The sequence below is a fragment of the Nannospalax galili genome, unplaced genomic scaffold (genome assembly GCF_000622305.1).
Source record: "Nannospalax galili isolate Female #2095 unplaced genomic scaffold, S.galili_v1.0 scaffold25, whole genome shotgun sequence".
Lineage (NCBI taxonomy): Eukaryota > Metazoa > Chordata > Mammalia > Rodentia > Spalacidae > Nannospalax > Nannospalax galili.
In genome coordinates this window covers 2259831-2278103 of record NW_008355642.1, presented here as the reverse complement: position 1 = coordinate 2278103, position 18273 = coordinate 2259831, and the positions used below count along the sequence as shown (strand labels likewise).

General features: G+C 40.2%; 1 long non-coding RNA gene and 1 pseudogene across 1 annotated transcript in view; both read left to right on the top strand.

Moving 5' to 3' along the window:
* Positions 1-6066: 6066 nt before the first annotated feature.
* Positions 6067-7119, top strand: LOC115067658 (annotated as a pseudogene).
* A 3565-nt stretch (positions 7120-10684) lies between these two features.
* LOC115067661 overlaps positions 10685-18273 on the top strand; it is a 58456-nt gene continuing 50867 nt past the window's right edge. Inside the window, exon 1 of the long non-coding RNA XR_003847033.1 lies at positions 10685-11154. This is a non-coding gene — a long non-coding RNA (uncharacterized LOC115067661). The remainder of the gene's footprint in view (positions 11155-18273) is intronic.

Genomic DNA, 18273 nt, shown 5'->3' with positions numbered 1-18273 from the left:
AATAGTACACAAGCCATATGATTTTTCTTCTCCAGTGCAATACCATAATGAGATTCTATTACTTAAATAATCTCAGAAGCAAGAGTACCTAACTGAATTTTTTAAATATCACCAAAATTGTTTTATCTGTCCTGCCACCTAACTTTAGATAATATTATGTTTGATGAACAACTTGTATTCCCAGTTGCATACTCCAAGTGACTTGCCACATTCTGATTCATGATCCAAGAATTTCAAGTATTTTAAAGATAAATGAGCAGTTCACAGGTGCCTGAAACAATTGAAGGGACTGTTCTACCCTGTCATGCACACATATGTGACGTCAAATGCTACAGTACTGACTCATGAGCACTTAATGCTAATTCTCATTTTCCATTCATAACTCTTCTCAGAGTTCCAAAAATAGAAATATCGTAAGGTAGAGGAAGAAACCTAAGAAACCCATTAGGTCACCCAGAGCCTTAAAGTGAAATTTTCTCCCTCAGCTGTTCTGTGAAATAATCTACTACTACTTATGACATCATATTTAGTACTATTTATTACACCATATTTAGGTGTTTATTTGCTAACGGCCTCCTTATACATTAGAAGAAAGTTTTTATGAACATAGAGCCCAATTTTTAGAAGATTATAAACAAAATGTTACACATTGACATGTGTTTAAAAACCTACAGCTGAATTTAAAGTAACTCACCACAGTTCAGAGCTGTCTGGCCACCCATGCCTAGGATCAACCCATCAGGCCTTTCTGCCTTGATGACTTCTGTGACAAACTGAGGGGTGATAGGGAGAAAGTAGACCGTGTCGGCTTGCTTCAAGCCCACCTCATTGGTCTGCACTGATGCAATGTTTGGGTTCATGAGAACTGTTTTGACATTCTCTTCCTGAAAGAAAACAAATTAAATATTTGAATATATGTTCTAAAGAGACAGTGGTGACCATGCTCGAATGAAGAGTAATTGAACAAACAAAGCTCTTAGATTATTCTCAGGGCTAGCTACAGGAATCAAGAGGACAGGAATCAAGCATCTGGTCAAATGGAGGAAGAAATTGCTTTTAAAATGCTATTAAAAATTTTTAAACACTGGTTGTCTTGGGATCATCACCATGAATTCTTTGCCAGTGGAGGCAGAAAAGGAAAACTAGAGATCATGCCTAGAGATCAACTGCTAAATTTTAGGACTCAATTGATCTTAAAAGAACAAAATGCTCTAAAAAATTTAAATGAGTTATGTATAATATTGAACTAGAGGAAACAAAAAAGCTGATTCCCTTTCTATTATCTGTCTGAGAATAACATTAAGCATACATTTAAATTGCATTATAATGTGCTCTCTTCTTCCTAGAATCACTAAGACCCTTCTGCTGATTGCCATTTTTTTCTGGATTTTCAAGCTTGCCATAGAGCTTTAATGACAAACATTATATCACATGTATACACATATTATATAAATTAAAAATAACCCTATGACAGAAAATTAAAATGCAAATTTGTGTCTGTGTGCATGCAGGTCTGCACACATGCGTGTTCTCACGTGCATATTTGTGAGAACATACATAATTGTCTTTGCAATAATTCTTCACTTAAGCTGCAAAGAATAATGTATTTATAAATGTACTTATAAATCAGGATGAGGGTGACCTTTAGCAAAATAAACTATAAACTGTGGTCAGATAGTTCATACTATTTCACAACTTATGTCAATTATAAATTCTTCGAAAAAGTCAACAAAATATTCAGATGAAAGTATAGAAATCATCCTTGAAAGTCCAATCTATCCTTCAAGGAAGATCTATTGAAAATTAAATAAATTTTATACTACTTTACATTAAAAAAAAAAAGGAAAATTTCTTCTTCCCTCTGTGAAGTAGAGAGGCAAATGAGCTTTGTCTATATTGAGCCCCTTCCCTGACCCAGGGAAGATAAAACTGTTTCCTGTGCCAACTGAATTGAGCTTCAGTTTTAATAAAATATTGAGCTTTGTCCTGTTGGGTTCAGAAGGGGTATTGTGGGTGCTGGTAAAAGACAAAAGGGGGCTAATGGAGACAGTGAAAAACCAAAGAATTGCAAAGGTTTATAGGTATCAGCTGCCACTCAGAGACAATAGAGATTTAACAATGAAATTTGGGCCCATGTTGGTGGATACTAAGATTTTTTAAAAATAAAGGGAATAGAAGGAAATTGCCTGATTTTTAAATGTTATCAACCAACTGTTAAAAAAAACATAAGATGAACCAATAAAAATATGTCTACAGCATGTATTTGTGGCCAGTATGTGACCTCTAGGCTCATAAGAGGGAAAAGAAAGCACTAAGGCTTTTAGTGTGTGTGATAGAGGATAGTATCAGCAGGTATGTAAGAGATTGGGTGGTAGGAGAAAGAAAGGAGCCAAAACTCAAAAGTGTGGTCCCAAAGAGGAGCACATGTGGGTCATTGTTCAAAGTCAAAGACAGTTGTAGATCAGACTCCTTCCTGGCCAGTCACCCAGCTGTTAGTGGCTGAGAATAACATTTAGTACCCAGTTACCTAGTACCAGGAATTGCTTTGAGGTTTTTCCCTACATATTTGTCCCTCAGTGTCTGTGGGGAACTGGTTCCAGGACTTCCCCACAGATATTAAAATTTGTAGATTCTTGAGTCCCTTATATAAAATGCCATATTATTTACATATAACCTATGCATATGTTTCCATGTATTTTTTTATGGTACTGCAGATGGAATCCAGGGCCTTGTGCATTCTTGGCAAGTGCTTTCCCACTAAGCTATACTTCAGCTCAATTCTATAAATTGTATGTCATTTCTAGACGAATTATAATACCTATTGAAATGTAAATATTTGTTGCACTGTATTGGTTTAGGCAGTAATGACAAAGAAAAAGGTCTGCATATATTCATTACAGACAAGGCCATCATATGCCTAATTATATTTTTGATCCATCCATGGTCAGTTGAATCTATAGATGCAAAACCTATCAAGGTAGGGCTGACTATATTATTTGATTTACTCATCACAGTATCCATGGGAGATTGGTACTGCTTTTATCCCCATCTTCACTTCACCAGTACCCTAGGCTTGCCTCAGTTGATTTCATAGAGTGGAGTTTTGCTCTATGTGGACAAAATACCCTTCAAGCCAACTTACTGGTGTCAGTAGAATGCCTAACTGGCAGTTATGATGGGTTTCGAGCAGCAACCCCACCCTAATGCTAGGAAACCTAGCTCTCTGAGGACTCCACGAGACAATGAACGAAGTATGCCAATCTTCAAGAGTTGGAACATTGGGAAGTAGGTACACTGACACAGTTTTGTATTGTCAACACTGCTGGAAGCAAGGAGCAGAGCCCTGCTGGAAAAAGTAACTAAGAGCAACATTCCCCATGCAGGGAGTGAAAAGTACGATATCAGCTTTGATAACAGGGAGGGCACACACTATCCATGTCCTGTCCTGGGAAGCTCCTTCACAAAGGATGTTGTAGGGAGGGACAGGGGGAATCAGAATGTGAAAGGTGACCGAAAGCACAGAGGAGCAGAACGAAGTCAAGGTAAAGTGAGTGTGCCGTACAACTTTTGTGAAGGTCAGTCTTCTATATAGCCCATTAGACTACGTGGGAGAGAGCCACGGAAGAAAGTGGAGTTAGGAAATCCAATTTATCTAAATGTTGGACTAAATGTTCCTGATCTCTTCAAACATTTTCCCCATATTCTTGCATCATTACAGCCACAGCAGAAGAGGAGGAGTTTACGAATCTGGCCCAAGGTCTTGTTTTATCATTATCTAAATAAATATTCACCAAAGTCTTACCGAATGGGAAATTTTTAAGTTCTGAGTGATGTCCTTTCTGGCATTTTCTTAGGGAAATGAGCTTATTGCTTCATCAAGTCGTGGGTTATTTATTTATGGAAAAAGTAACTATAAACACCCTTGCCCCACATTGCCTAGTAACTTCTATATACATTTGTCTTATTTACTTATTGTCCTAAGACTAGCAGTTACTAAATAACATGAAATTCTGCAAAGACTTTAGTATACACATTACATTTTAGGTAGGAATTTTTTCATATCCCCTTTATAATGCCCAAACTGAAGTCTATGTGTTCTATTCTTTTATCTAGTGACTATGACTCTTTTGAAACTAGTACATCACCATTCAACAATATTTGCTAAATGTTGGCACTAAATGTCACCATCATCATATCAAATAACAATACCTCCCATTTATTGAGCACTTACTATTTGTCATACATTGGGCTAAGTAGGTCATCCAACTTAATCCTGATTAAATAAGGTCCTGTTCAGCTAGTTTTAAAAACACTATCTTCCATTGTTGGGTGATGGAAACTCATTACGACAAGAAGTAAAATTTCCAGGGCCAGAATTCAAGCCCAGAGCTTTCTATTATCAAAATACGAGTCCTAATGTATCAGAACAGGAACTATCTCCACAATAACAATAATTGGCTTTTTTGTTTTCTTTGACACAGGGTCTCCCTAGTGGCCCCAGCTGGCCTGGAGCTCACTGTATAGACCAAACTGGCATCCATCTCAGAGAGAGCCACCTGCCTCTGCCTTCTGAGTGCTGAAATTAAAGACGTGGGCCACCATGAAGTATAGGATATGAAAACTGCGAACATTCAATAAAAATGGAAAAAAAAAACCTTAATTTAAAAACTTTAAAAATTGTTTATTATTATTGTGTTTATGATGTGGGGGTGCATGCACGCCATGGTAGATATGTGGGGGTCAGAGGACAACTTTGTGGCATTGTTTCTTTCCTTCCACTTTTTTTCTGTGTTCCAGAGATTGAACTCAGGTCATCAGAATGGCTCAGGAAGTTCTTTTATCCACTGAGCCATCTCACTGGCCCACATTGATTGGCTTTTTTTGGATACTAACTATTCTAATTTGCTTCTCTGTTGTGATACACTCCATGACCAAAAGCAACTTTGGAAGGAAAGGATTTATTTCATCTTATAGGTTACAGTTCATCATCAAGGGAACTAGAGGCAAGAACTCAAGGCAGGAGCTTAAAGCAGCAACCACAGAGGAATTGCTGCTTACAGGCTTGCTGCCTCTAGCTTGCTCAGCTACCTTTCCTGACCAGCCAAGGCCTACCTATCTAGTGATGGGGCTAAGCCCTCCTGCATCAATTACCAACTAAGATAATGCCTTGCAGACATACCCACAGGCCAATCTGGTCTGGAAAATTCTTCAAAATTGGTCCTTCTTCCCAGGTGTGTCAAGTTGACAACCAAGATTAGCCATCACACTTAGGAAGTACGAAACAAAGCACTTAGTGTCATACATGCGTCATCTCATTTAATCCATGTATAACTTTATAAATTGAGCATTGTGATTATTACTAGCTCTAATTTACATATGAAAATTCTGAGACTCCAAAAGGTAAAGTAGTTTGTCCAAGGTCACATAGCTGGCAGGTGAAAGAACTAAGATTCAAAGTAGATTGATCAAGCCTAGTGTTATAGTGCACTCCCGTAATCCCAGCATTTAGGAGGCAGGAGGATGAGGAACTTAAAGCCAGCCTCAGCTACATAGCAAGTTTGAGGCCATCCTGGGCTATATGAGACCTGGTCTCAAAAAATTGGAAAACAAAGGAAAGCAAATCAAGACAAGCCTGTCTGATTCTATAGGCGAACACAAAGATCATCTTCTTCAGGAAGGTTTAAAGGTAAAACCTCTAAATTTGCTTTAGGAGGCCACACACTGTGTTCGCATCACACCTTTCTTCCTCTCTCATAACGTTAATAACATTATTAATGCTAGTATTTATCATATTTTGCATTTTGTGTTAACATTGTGCATACATTGTCTATAGTCCTTACAAATGTATATCAAAAGGGTAATATTAGCCTTACTGTCAGCGAAATGCATTCAGAGAAACTAAGAAACCAAGTTCACACAACTAGCAGAGATGGGCCTGGGATTCGAATTCTAATCAGCAGCTAGCAAAATGAGTCAGTAGGTAAAGGCATTTGCCACCAAGCCTGATGACCTGAAGTCGATCTCCAGGATTCACACGGTGGAAGGAGAGAACCGACTTCTACAAATTGTCCTCTGACTTCCTTGATTTGTCAGAATTACTCCATGGAGGTGGAGGCTTCTGTCAACTGCATAGTCAACTTGCACCTGCGGACGTCCATCATCAACCTTTTGCTGGGCTACTACTCTCTGGTTGTGGCTCAGGAGGGCGTGGATTGGTGGAAGAGAACTTCAAGGACAGAAAGCATCTCCTCAAGTTGCGAATCCAGTGCCATAGCCAGTCACAGGCTCTTCTAGGATGTGCTGAAGTCATCTCAAGAGGAGTGGGGTAAAACTCAGGAGACCACTGAAGCCACCTTGGCCCTGGAGAAGAATCTAAACCAGGCCCTGTTGAATCTTCATGCTCTGGGTACTGCTCACACAGACCTCCATCTCTGTGAGTTACTGGAGAGCCACTTCCTGGATGAGGAGGTGAAGCTCATCATGAAGATGGGGGGCCACCTGACCAACCTTTGCAGGCTGGCCAGGACACAATCATCACAGACTGCCGTACCCCAGCTATCACTGGGCGGGTATCTCTTCCAGTGTTTTACCCTCAAGCCTGACTATGCCTTCCAAGGGGCTTCCATCTCTGCTCTGTACCAGCCTGCCTCTGTACCTCTGACTGAACCTCTCCAGCCACTAGACAGCTTTCTTACTGCCCCTGAGTCCCTCCTAAGTCTTGGACCAACTGAAAATAAAGCTTTTTTGAAAAGTAAAAAAAAAAAAAAATACAAGGGGTCCATTTTAAGATTCTGAATGGGGTCTATGATATGCTGAAACCATGTGAAAGAGCCTGGATCCTGAGTCAATGTTGCCCAGGAGATCTCCTTGACCTCCACTGGCCTGTGACCTGAATACACTTTTGTTGTGGTGAGCCACTGGTATGCAAATTAGTTTTGTTACAAATGCAATAATTAATTACCTGGATTGGTGAATCATCCTTATTTCATAGTAGTTAATAGTACTGATTACAATGCCTGGCTGCTCCAGCTTCCGTTCGCACAGCGGTCTGGACCGCAGCCCCTCAAGATGGCGTCAGAACTTGTCCCCAACCCAGGACGTGCAGGGGACCTCGCATGAGGATCACAAGTTCTAGGCCAAGCTGGGCTATACAGTGAGATTCTGTCTCAGAAAACTTCAAAGGAAAACAAAAGCTCAGTCACTCTGTCCCATTCAAGTTACAACACCATGTGAAAGTTTGATTAGACTCAATCCTTTCTTAAGGTGTCCATTAACATACTGCTGCCCAAAGGCCAAATGTAGCTTGCTGCATTTTTATTTATCCTCTTGAAGAATGTTTTTATGATTTTACATCATTGAAAAAAATTAAAAGATTCATTTTGTAAGATGTGTGAAAATCACATGAGATGCATCTTACTTCTTTATTGTAACACAGCCTTTCTAATTTATTCATGCTACAACAGCTGAGTTAAATAATTGTAACAAAGTCTATATGGTTTGAAAAGTCTAAAATATTGGCCATTTAGCCTGTCACAGAAAACTCTACCAACCCTGAGATTAGGATCCTGTTAAGATGTGTAAGTTGCTTCAGAAAAGTACTGGAGGGAGGGGGCTACAGAGGTGCTTCAGCAGTTAAGAGTACTGGCTGTTCTTGCAGAGGACCCCGATTCAGTTCCCAGCAGCCACATGGCTGCTAACAACCATTAGTAACTCCAGTTCCAGGGGATCTGACACCCTCTTCTGACCTCCATGGGCATTGCATGACACAGGTGCACTTACATACATGCAGGCAATACACTCATACACAAAGTAAAAATAAATAAAATCTTTTTTAAAGTATTGGAGGGAGGTAATATAAGTCATCAGTACTCAAACTCAGATTTTGATCATCTGACCTACATAAAAAAGTGTACATCAAGACAAATTGTATAAAGGAAAGAAAAGAAGGCAGGACAAAGTAAGTCTCCTTGACAAGTGTGGTTCTGCGACATCATGAATGGGAGCAGGGAGAAAGGACAGTGATGAATATGAGTAGCCTGGCAAATGAGCAGTGTAGAGGAGAGAGGACTGAGAGACCTGTCCATGAAACAGGAGAAATGTCGAAATAGAGCTTTTTGCATATATCTGCTCCTCATGACTAGACACTGAAAGTGCCTGGAGGCCACAAAGGAAGCAGTCTAGCAGAGGCTAAGGCTGTGCTGTGGAAGGAGCCAAGCTTCCCATTATGGATTCCATGGTGATGGACTGCGGGGAAGCCTGTAAACACTGAGGGGCAGCTGAGAGTTGCTCAGAGGACCACTGAGCATCCTGAGAACCCAGAGTCCATGGTGGCTAAGGGCAGGAAAAGAACTGAACACTAGTGTCTCCCTATTGCTATTGTGATCTTTGCCTTCATCCATGTAAACCTTCCAGATTTAGGTTTGAGATTACCAAGACCTTTCGAATCTCATTGCTTTGAAATCCCCTGTTAAGTCTCTCACACTTAACATTTGATGGATGGAATTTTGTCCCTCACTTAGCTCATAGCTCACATGCAGGCAATGTCATAGCCAAGAGCCCTGGGGGAGGGAGTCAGGGTTCTTGGGAGAGCTGCCCCTTTGTCGTCATGACTTCCTTTGGTTTCATCTCCCTACCTAGAGGGCAATCTCTTGGCATGCTCCCAAACAGAAACATCTCTCTTTTCTTCCCCTGTGAGGCAAAAGATTCTTGCTCTTCAGTGAGTCACCACCCAGTAGGAGCCACCACAAGCCAGATTTGTGCGTCAGCAGCCCCAACATTTTTTTAACAAAGGGTGGGGAGACAGAAGAGGGGGCAAGCATAAGGAATGGAACAAAGTAAGTGCACCACAAATCAAAAGGGGTGGCTCTGGTCTTCTACTTCCTATTGGCCTGGAGGGGCCTTTGATGTGTCAGGCAGTCTCTATGTGCTATGCAATTTCATTTTCTTTACTCTTGAAATCCTACTTGCTGCCTTGTGATTCAGAATTTGGGGTTTCGCTATCACGTTTGGGCCCTGTGGGATCTCCCAGAGCCACAGGGAAAGTTATATAAGACAGCCTTGTGGAAGTTCTCACAGATCTAAATATATATAGTCAGGGCTGGAGAGGTGGCTGAGCAGTTAAGAGCACTGGATGCTCTTGCACAGGACCTGGGTTTGATTCCTAGCACCCACATAGCAGCTAACAACCATCCGTAACTCCAAATCCAAGGGAATCAGATGCTCTCTTCTGATCTCCATGGGCATTGCATGACACTAGTGCACTTACACACATGTAGGCAATACACTTACATATATAAAAATGATAAATAAAACACTAAAAAAATAAATATAGTCTAAGCCTCAAATGTTAAAAGAGCTGTTGGAGCAATAAGCAGGGCATTGAAGTCCAGGGGCAATGTAAAGTATCAGGACAGTTACCAGACAGGGTGGAATGCAAGGCCATCAACCTAGGTAGTGATAATAATGATCATAATATAGTAATGATAATAATAAGAAGAAGACAAAAAAAGAAGCAGAAGCAGAAGAGGAGGAGGCTATTATTAAGAATTTTTTTTATTGTTTTTGTTTTATGTGTAAGAGTGTTTTGTCTACATGTATGTAAGTGAACCCATGTCATACATTGCCCTCAGAAGTCAGAAGATCCCATCAGATTCCCCTGGAACTGGAATTACGGACAGTTGTAGCTGCCATGTGGGTTCTAGGAGTCAAACTTCAGTCCTCTGCAAGAGCGGCCAGTGCTCTTATCTGCTCAGCCATATCTCCAGCCCTTAAAACATTGTTTTAAGACATGTGCACATAGACATACACATGTATAATGTGTTTAATCTTTATCACAACACAGTGAGTTTGGTAAAGTTTTTAATGCCACATCATAGATAAGAAAACTAACGGTTTCAGGTAAAGCAATTTCTCCAAAGGTGCTATGCTTTGGAGATACAGAACCAGAATGTAATCCTTGGGGATTGGCACTGGAGCCTGTGCTCCAACACACCATACCACCACTCAGAACGTGTATTGATGTTGAAAAATGAATGGCTATTTTCATGCTACATTAGAGAAAATCTTTGGATGAACTTCTTCCTTCCACGGCAAACATTCTGACATTTAGCTCTCATAGAAAGAGGGAAGGAGAAAGCAGTAAAGTGTGAGACGTTGTATATTGCCACTTGTCCCTTGCTGTACCATTTATACTTAGGCACTTGCCAAGGCATGGCTAGAATTGGCATAGTTATAGTAACAGCTTGTAAGACTTTTGTCAGATCTGACAAAAGTCTTACAAGCTGGTACCTCAAATTTCAAAAAGTTCTTTGGAAAAAAAAAAAGCTCTTTGAGTGAAACCTTGGAGCTGCCTGTGTGTTCCTTTGTATCTAGGTCATGGATTTATTGCTTCTGGTGTCCCAGTCACCGCCATTCTCTCCCATACAATCATATTTTATGGGCCATTTATGTTCTTGGAAGAAAGTGTACAAATTTTGAGCTTAAGAATGAGGAGGCATTATTGGTAAGAGACATCAAAGAAGGAAGTGACTCACAAGTGAAAATTTTAACTGGTCAGAACATTCTGTCTGACTTTTGACCACTGGCAAAGTAACGAAGGAATCCGTTGTCATCCCCATCTTGGCTAACAAAAGATGTCTAGGCTAGTTGTTATTCATTCCACTGAAAAGACTTTCACCATCAGAAATCTTCTGGGATCGGCTCTTGGACAAACTGACAGCTGTATGTGTCCATTACACCCTAGATCTACTGAAGGAACTTTACTTTAGTAGCACAATGCAAGAGCTGCATAAATGTTCAACGATAGATTAGTTCCTGGAATACAGCCACTCTACTTGCAAAGAAACAATAATTCATTGAAACACTGCCCCTCTCTGATGGAACATGGATAGCTTCTTTATATTCCTACAGCTGAAATATGATCAAGAAAACCAGACAGCTGCAAGCTACTGAACAGAAAAAAGATGCTGTTCATGTATCGAGTCATGGCTTTAAAACATAGACTACAATTTCTGGAGAAAATTGTAATAGATAAAATATGGGGTGTGCTACCTTAGCATTTGGTCAGCCTCTCTACAAAAGAGTATCAAGAGGACCAAGGGACAAAGAGCATCAAGCTGAAACTCTACATCAAAGGACAACCTACATATAAGGAAGGTGGGTGATACTGATCATCATAGATCTGCATATAGAATTATGTATGGATAGATATGGTAACTTCAGACCAATCAGTGGTGACCATAAGGAATATTGACAGCGTGTGGAGAATAAAATTCAAAGTGCTTACTGACCACCCACTGTAGGCCCTTCTAGCTTGAACATAACTATGTTACTCTAGCTTTGATGTTTGTTTTTTTTCAAAACAACAAAAAAACCTACTGGCCATCTTCAAAGAGAAGACAAGATAAAAAGATGAGAACTAATCACGGGAAGCAAAGGTCTTTTAAAGTGAAGATGAAGCCGATTAATGCTTTTATTTGTTCTACACTGATCTAAAATTTTAGACAAAAACATCTTATAGGGTTATTAAGCTAACTGCCTGACACATTGTTTTACCTCTTCTGTCTTGTGTGCCAGAGGTTTGTAGCTTGGGGTTTTAGATAGCCCTTGAGATTATATGCAGAATTCTCTTTTTTATGTGTGTTTATGGATGTGTACACATTTTTCCACAGGGGGTAATTGTTCTTCCTTTTAATATCATTTGGGTAATTATCACATTAGTTGGTATTTTCACCTTTAACCATGACATATTTCCCACCAGTGTAATCAAAATACATGCTTCTGACCAGAAAAACATCCATGGGGGTAAAAAAACAGATATATGCAAGCTGGTTTACTTCACTAGCATCTGAATCTTACAGCTCTGAAGGAATAACTGTTACTATATTTATTTGTTGTGTGTGTGTGTGTGTGTGTGTGTGTATGTGTGTGTATGTGTATATATCTGCTGGTTTACTTCACTAGCATCTGAATCTTACAGCTCTGAAGGAATAACTGTTACTATATTTATTTGTTGTGTGTGTGTGTGTGTGTGTGTGTGTGTGTGTGTGCACATATGTGCCACAGCACGTGAGTGAAAGTCAGACAACAACTCGCAGAAGTCAGTTTTCTTCATCGACCATATGGGTCCCAGGGATTCAACTCAGGCCATTAGGCTTGGTGGCAAGTACCTTTTATCTGCTGCACCATTTCACTGGCCCAGGAAAAATAATTTGTCTTATTATGTGATTTAATGTAATGTCTTGTTGGGGAAGAAAGAAAAGAACTTACACCTAAAAATTCACCTCCTACATGTCAGGTCTTACTAATTTCACAAATATTTATTTTCTACTATATTTATGTACATTATATTGCACTGTAAATGCCACACAATTTCCTACATTTTATGGATGATCAAATGATAACAATGAAAAATACCCAAAGAGGGTAATTAATTGGTCAAGGTCAAAAAGGGAATGTTAGGTTAGGGTTTGAATCCCACTCAAAGTGTGAGTTGCTATATTTGACTCAATTTTACAAATGAAAAGCCTGGAGAGGCCCAATGGCTGCCTTAATGTCACAAGTAACAAGGTGGTGGGAAGCAGCCAGAGCTTCTTCCAACCTCTGGTCTCTTGATAAGGCCATCTAAGGAGCCAGTACCCTCACTTTGCACTTAGGGCTCTTCTGAGCACTCTGGCACAGCACCAGTTTCCAGCTCCAGAAAACTATGCCCCTATACTCTTGTTTCCAGCACAACTGAAACTACCAAATTCCAGGCTTCCCTGGGTGAAGGAAGGAAAGGCTCTACCAACATGCCAACCACTTTACTGAATCCTCCAAGACAGAATGTCCCAGCAGAGCACACACCAAAAAAAGGTCAGCTGCTTATGACATTATTGTTTGCTTCTTCCCAATTTGGCCTACCATCAGCAATCCTTAGACAGCGTTTGGTGCTGATGTTGTTTATTCGTTTGTTTGAGATAAAGTTTCACTATGTTTCCCTAGCTGGGCCCTAGAATTTGCTTTGTATACCAGACTAACCTCGAGCTCACTGAGATCTGCCTGCCTCTGCATCCTGAGTGCTGGGATTAAAGGCATTTGCCACCATTTCTCGCCTTTGATGCTGGTTTCTTAAATTAGGACTGCTTTTGATCCATGACATTCCTCCTTAAACCAGATCAGCTAAAGGTTATAAGGTCTTAAGGTCAAAGAACTAACAAGTATCTTCATAAACTGGGATTGCTCAGGGTGAGGAAAGGGGCATCAGTTTCAGGCCTATCCTGAGAATAAAGGAGCTCTACCCTGCTTCAGATCACTCAGAGGTTGCAACCTATACCTCCTACATGGTAACAACAAAAGATATGTCATGGTATCACATGTTTCTGTGGTCACAGTCGCATGCCCACACTCACACCACACTTCTACCATGCTCACAGCAGCCTCAGGAGAACTAATGTTCTTCTCTTCCTTACATACAGTAGCAGTCCTGATTTGCTCAGTCCTCGTACTCTGTCTGTGCAGTTCCCTGGAATTCCTCACCTCTGTTTTCAAACACAATTGCAGAAGAATGTAGGAAAAAACTCTTACTTTTCTGCTCCTTAATTTTAACAAAATGGAAATGGTGGGGGTTATTAAGCAATACCTACATACAGTCTAGTTAGGACAGACTAAATCACATGGCAAACAATCAAAAATGCAGAAGAAAGACATTTTCAGTCCGAAGTGGTAGGAAATACATGTAATCATAGTTCTTCTGAAGCTGAGGCTGGATGAGTGGGAGTCTGAAGGCAGCCTGGATTACATAGTGACTTCTAGGTCATCCTAGTTTGTCTAATGAGACACTTTCTAAAAACAAAAATATTTTCCGAGTTTAACATATTATTGATGCCTTTGGAGTATTGTTCAGGTAAGTTTCCATTACCGTAATGATAACAATGCCCTGTTTTATATGTATGTAAGCTCAAAGATTTCTCAGAATTACCACTATATTCACCTTGGGAAACCTGAAAAACCCAACAGCATCCCCTGCTAAGATGATAACCTTGAAAAATCCAGAGTCGTCTATTTCTAGAAACCTAACATACCAGATGTTTGCACTCTAAAAGTAGCAAGGACTCTTGGTTTCCTGGTGATAACAATTTCAATCCTCTTTCCCCTAGTTCTCATGATTATTATGATCGTTGCTCAGAGGAGGTTGACAGACCTATATATGCATTATTTGACCAGGCCCTGGCTATTAAAATTAGGTGTTTGAGTAACTTCATGGAAAACTGGAATCCAATGTTCTTCATGTTGAGGTGAGAAAGCCAACCAGTCTTTCAGGCTCTTCTACTCCAGACCTATATTTCGGCAGATGAACCTGGGGGATGGGATTTAGATATGCTGGCTTCAGTGTTCTGGAAATTTCTATAGCATCTTTGAGAGACTGGATTTAGTAGTAACTGGAGTGATGCATTTTGTGTTGTTAGTCACAGAAAGACTCCTATGACTGGTAAATAGATTTAAGTTCCTTTGCCTAAACTTCATTCTTCAAAGTCAACACACATCCATCACACTTTTGTGTCATCTAGGTACAAGACTCACTGCTGAACATAGATCTGCAAACATTCTTGTTCTCACTTTTATTTATTGACTTCTTTTTTTCATGGTTTCTTTATTTTTTTTTCTTTTCTTTTCCCTGTAGTGCTGGGGAGGGACCTCTGGCCCTTGGGCATGCATGCTACCCAAGTACTCTACCACTGTACAAATCATTATTCTCACAGTTATTTTGATCTCTATTCCTCTACTTGCTTTCTCACAAATAGGCCGGAATAGATAAATGGGATGATTTCCAGTGTCTGTGTGGAATATCTATCTCAGCTTTCTCCTCAGTGTGTGACTCAGGGAATTTTCAATGGAACTTACCCAGGCTTCCTGAAAGAAGTGGTACTAAGTCTGGTTCACAGAAGTTTTTCAGGCTGAGTTGCACAGTAAGTGAAGCAACTATTTTTAGATGGAAAAGCCCAAATTTTTGAAACCCAGATATAGGAGAATATTTTCATCTATGGCTTTGATAACACCTATATCTTTTACTCATCAAATACAAGGATAGTGAATTTTCCTCAGGTAATCATATATACAAATACTAAATGCATGCAATCATTTTTAAACATGAATTCAACGTTCATGTGTACTTACCAAAGACCCTGAATTATGACTTACAGCCTTAATTCACATTTACTCACTTGGCAGGAAGAACCTATTGTTGAAAACAAGGAGTTCAGAAATTCTGGGGATAACACAGATCAGTGTCTTAAGTGGTACCCAGCTTGCCTTGTTGTACTATTTTGTTAAGACAAGGCTGACTTTGGGAAAGTAGGGAAAAGTTCAAATGACATCTGGACAAGCAAGGTTTATTCTTTGGCCATGTTATTTGCTTTCATAAGCTCATTGTGCAATCTCATCATTCAGGAGTGGCAGTGGTTGTTCAAATGTCATGGGGCTGGCCTTCCTTGGTTGTAATGTGGAGGAGTTCTACTTAGTTTACACAGCTCAAGTTCCAGGATGGAAAGATGCCTTTATTCCTAAGAAATCCACTTAAATGTAAGCTCAGATTTCAGGTTCAGAGGAGAAAATGAATCATAAAACTTGTAGAATAGATGCTACTGTAGAGCATTCTGCACAGTCACTTTTGTTTCTCTCTCTCTCTCTCTCTCTCTCTCTCTCTCTCTCTCTCTCTCTCTCTCTCTCTGTACTTGTAAAGAGGATGGGGAAGCAGAGTCAGGCGTGGTGGCATATATCTTTAATACCAGCACTTGGGAGGTAGAGGCAGACAGAGCTCTGTGAGTTCAAGGCCAGCCTACATAGTGAGTTCTAGGCCAGCTGGGGCTACAGAGAGACCTTGTCTCAAAAAAAAAAAAAAAAGAGGATGGGGAAACAGGCATATCCTTGAAAACTGTGCTATCAAGGTCTGAAGCACCTCACTTTCTTTTTCAGTTTCTTTACTCTCACCTCCACCCTCACCTCTAAGTCTAACCCAGACACAACACCTCAGTGAATCAAACCATGAGTCACTTTGCAAACTGCTCCTGCTCCTTTAGGGGATCCTTACCGCAATCTGTGGCTTGGACCACTTAGTACATTATTCCCAGAAGCATGGTAGATTTGGGACACTGCTAGCTCTTCTCATGTCTTTTCAGAATAGGTTTTGAGCAGTTTAACACCACTCATGCCAAGAGGCACATAAGCTGTGGGAGACAGGTTCCTTACCACAGGGAACAGGAACCTGACTCCTCTGTTGATCCAAACAGTTAGCATCTGTATCAGAACATTTCTTCATCAGCATGCTGCCCCACCAAACAGTGAGTCCTACATCCTTCTCTCTACAAAAAAATTTTTTTTAAATCAATTCAAGCCGAATGTGCTAACTAAACATAAGGGAAACATTAGAAGCTAAAAGTGGGGGGCTGTCATGAAGGAGTACCATAAAACAGAACAGCAAGGACTTAAAGAAAGGGGGGATTGCTGTATCCCAGCATCCAGTCTTAATTTATCAAGTAATTTAAGTGCATTCACGACCACGACCACATTGATCTCTTTTTAACTTACAAAGCTAAAGGCCCAGGGAGTCTTTGTCCTTCCCTGCCTTTCCCTACTCCCTCATCCCACCAACCACCTGGTCTCTGGTCCCTGCTGCCGGGTGAGAACTCCCAGAGCACATGGTTGGGGCAATCACCTCATTAGCCATAAGCTGAGGACAGTTTGGGTCACTGCCCTTTCAGAAAGACTTGCCTAACACAGGGGGAGGGTTGAAAGAAGAACAAGAAAAGGTTATGTAGAGAGATTAAGGGGGCAAGAGGGGGAGGACAGCCATATGGCATAAAGGAAGCATGATTAAAAAGATTAGCCGCTCTTCAATCACAAAGGCTGGGCAATGCATTAGAAACCCCATGAAGAGCCTTTGCAGTAGAGTGAATAATGGATTCCAAAAGGAAGGAGGAATTTCTTTTAAGTTTATAAGGCGAGTTTAGATCAAATCAAGGGCAATCTGATTTTACATAAGAGGGGGGAAACATAGAGCATTCATCGCAATGTGAAACACCACACGCTGGCAAAATATGTCACATCTGCAAAAGGTCCACCAGGAATCACTATTGCCTGCATGATAGCCAAGGCTGGCCTCAAACTCACTATGTAGCCAAATCCTCTCACCTCTACCTCACAAGTAATAGTATTACAAAAGTGTGCTATCATGCCTGGCTAGCCATCCTTTTCCATCCTTAGATAGGTTATTTCTGTTTGTTTGTTTTAACACAGGCTCTCACTATATAACTCAAACTGGCCTGGAACTTGTGATCCTCTTGCCTCTGTCTCCCTAGAGCTACAAGTACAAGCATATGCCACCATGCTTGGCCATTCCTAGATTCTCATACAATGTAGTGAAGATGTTTGAATTTCCACAATTTTGGTCTGTGGACATTACACCTAAAAAGAATTCATCTATGGGAAACTATGCTTTCCAGGTATCCTCCAAATATTGTGCAAATCAAATTTCTATAATTTTTCATGATACAAAAATTGCTGAATTTGTAACTATGAAAATCAATTACAAAAACATCCCTGTTCAGGTTGAAAATGTGATTAGAACAGACCAGAATAAAATCAGGTTCAAAGACCTAAGAACCTGAAAAAAAAAAAGTGTAAACCTATAAGACACTTCACTTTTGCTAAAGCGAAGGGATTATTTGGGACAATTATTTAGCTTGTCAGAAAACATAATTGGGAAATGTGAGCAAGACTGACTGGGAAGATGAGCTGTTCTCCTTGGGGACACTTCTTCTGTGGTGAGTAGCAAATACAATGACAGGTGAAGGGGCTGAAGGGACTTTTCTTCACTTTATAACAGAGAGAGACAGAGACAGAGACAGAGAGACAGAGACTAACTATGGAAACAATCAAAATAGAGATTCACTGAAGAACTATTTTCAGGCAATTGAATTCTACCTTGTCACAGACAATCCTAGAAGCATCAGTCGGGCAAATATCTTCAGATGACCTAAGGCTGACTGCACTACAAAAACTGTTAGATGTAAAAGAAGAGTTTATTTTCCTTGGGACTGCTTTTAGAGTGCCTAAGACACCTTTTTAACTGATGATTTTCTTTTTCTTTTAAGTGTATAAAATAATATATTTCATTATGGCATCATGTACATCAATACCACAGTACTTTGCCCATATTCACCACTCTATGGTTCTCTTTTGTCCCCATTTCCCTTCCTAATGATCCCCTTCCTCTTCCAAAATAGTCATTCTTTTGAT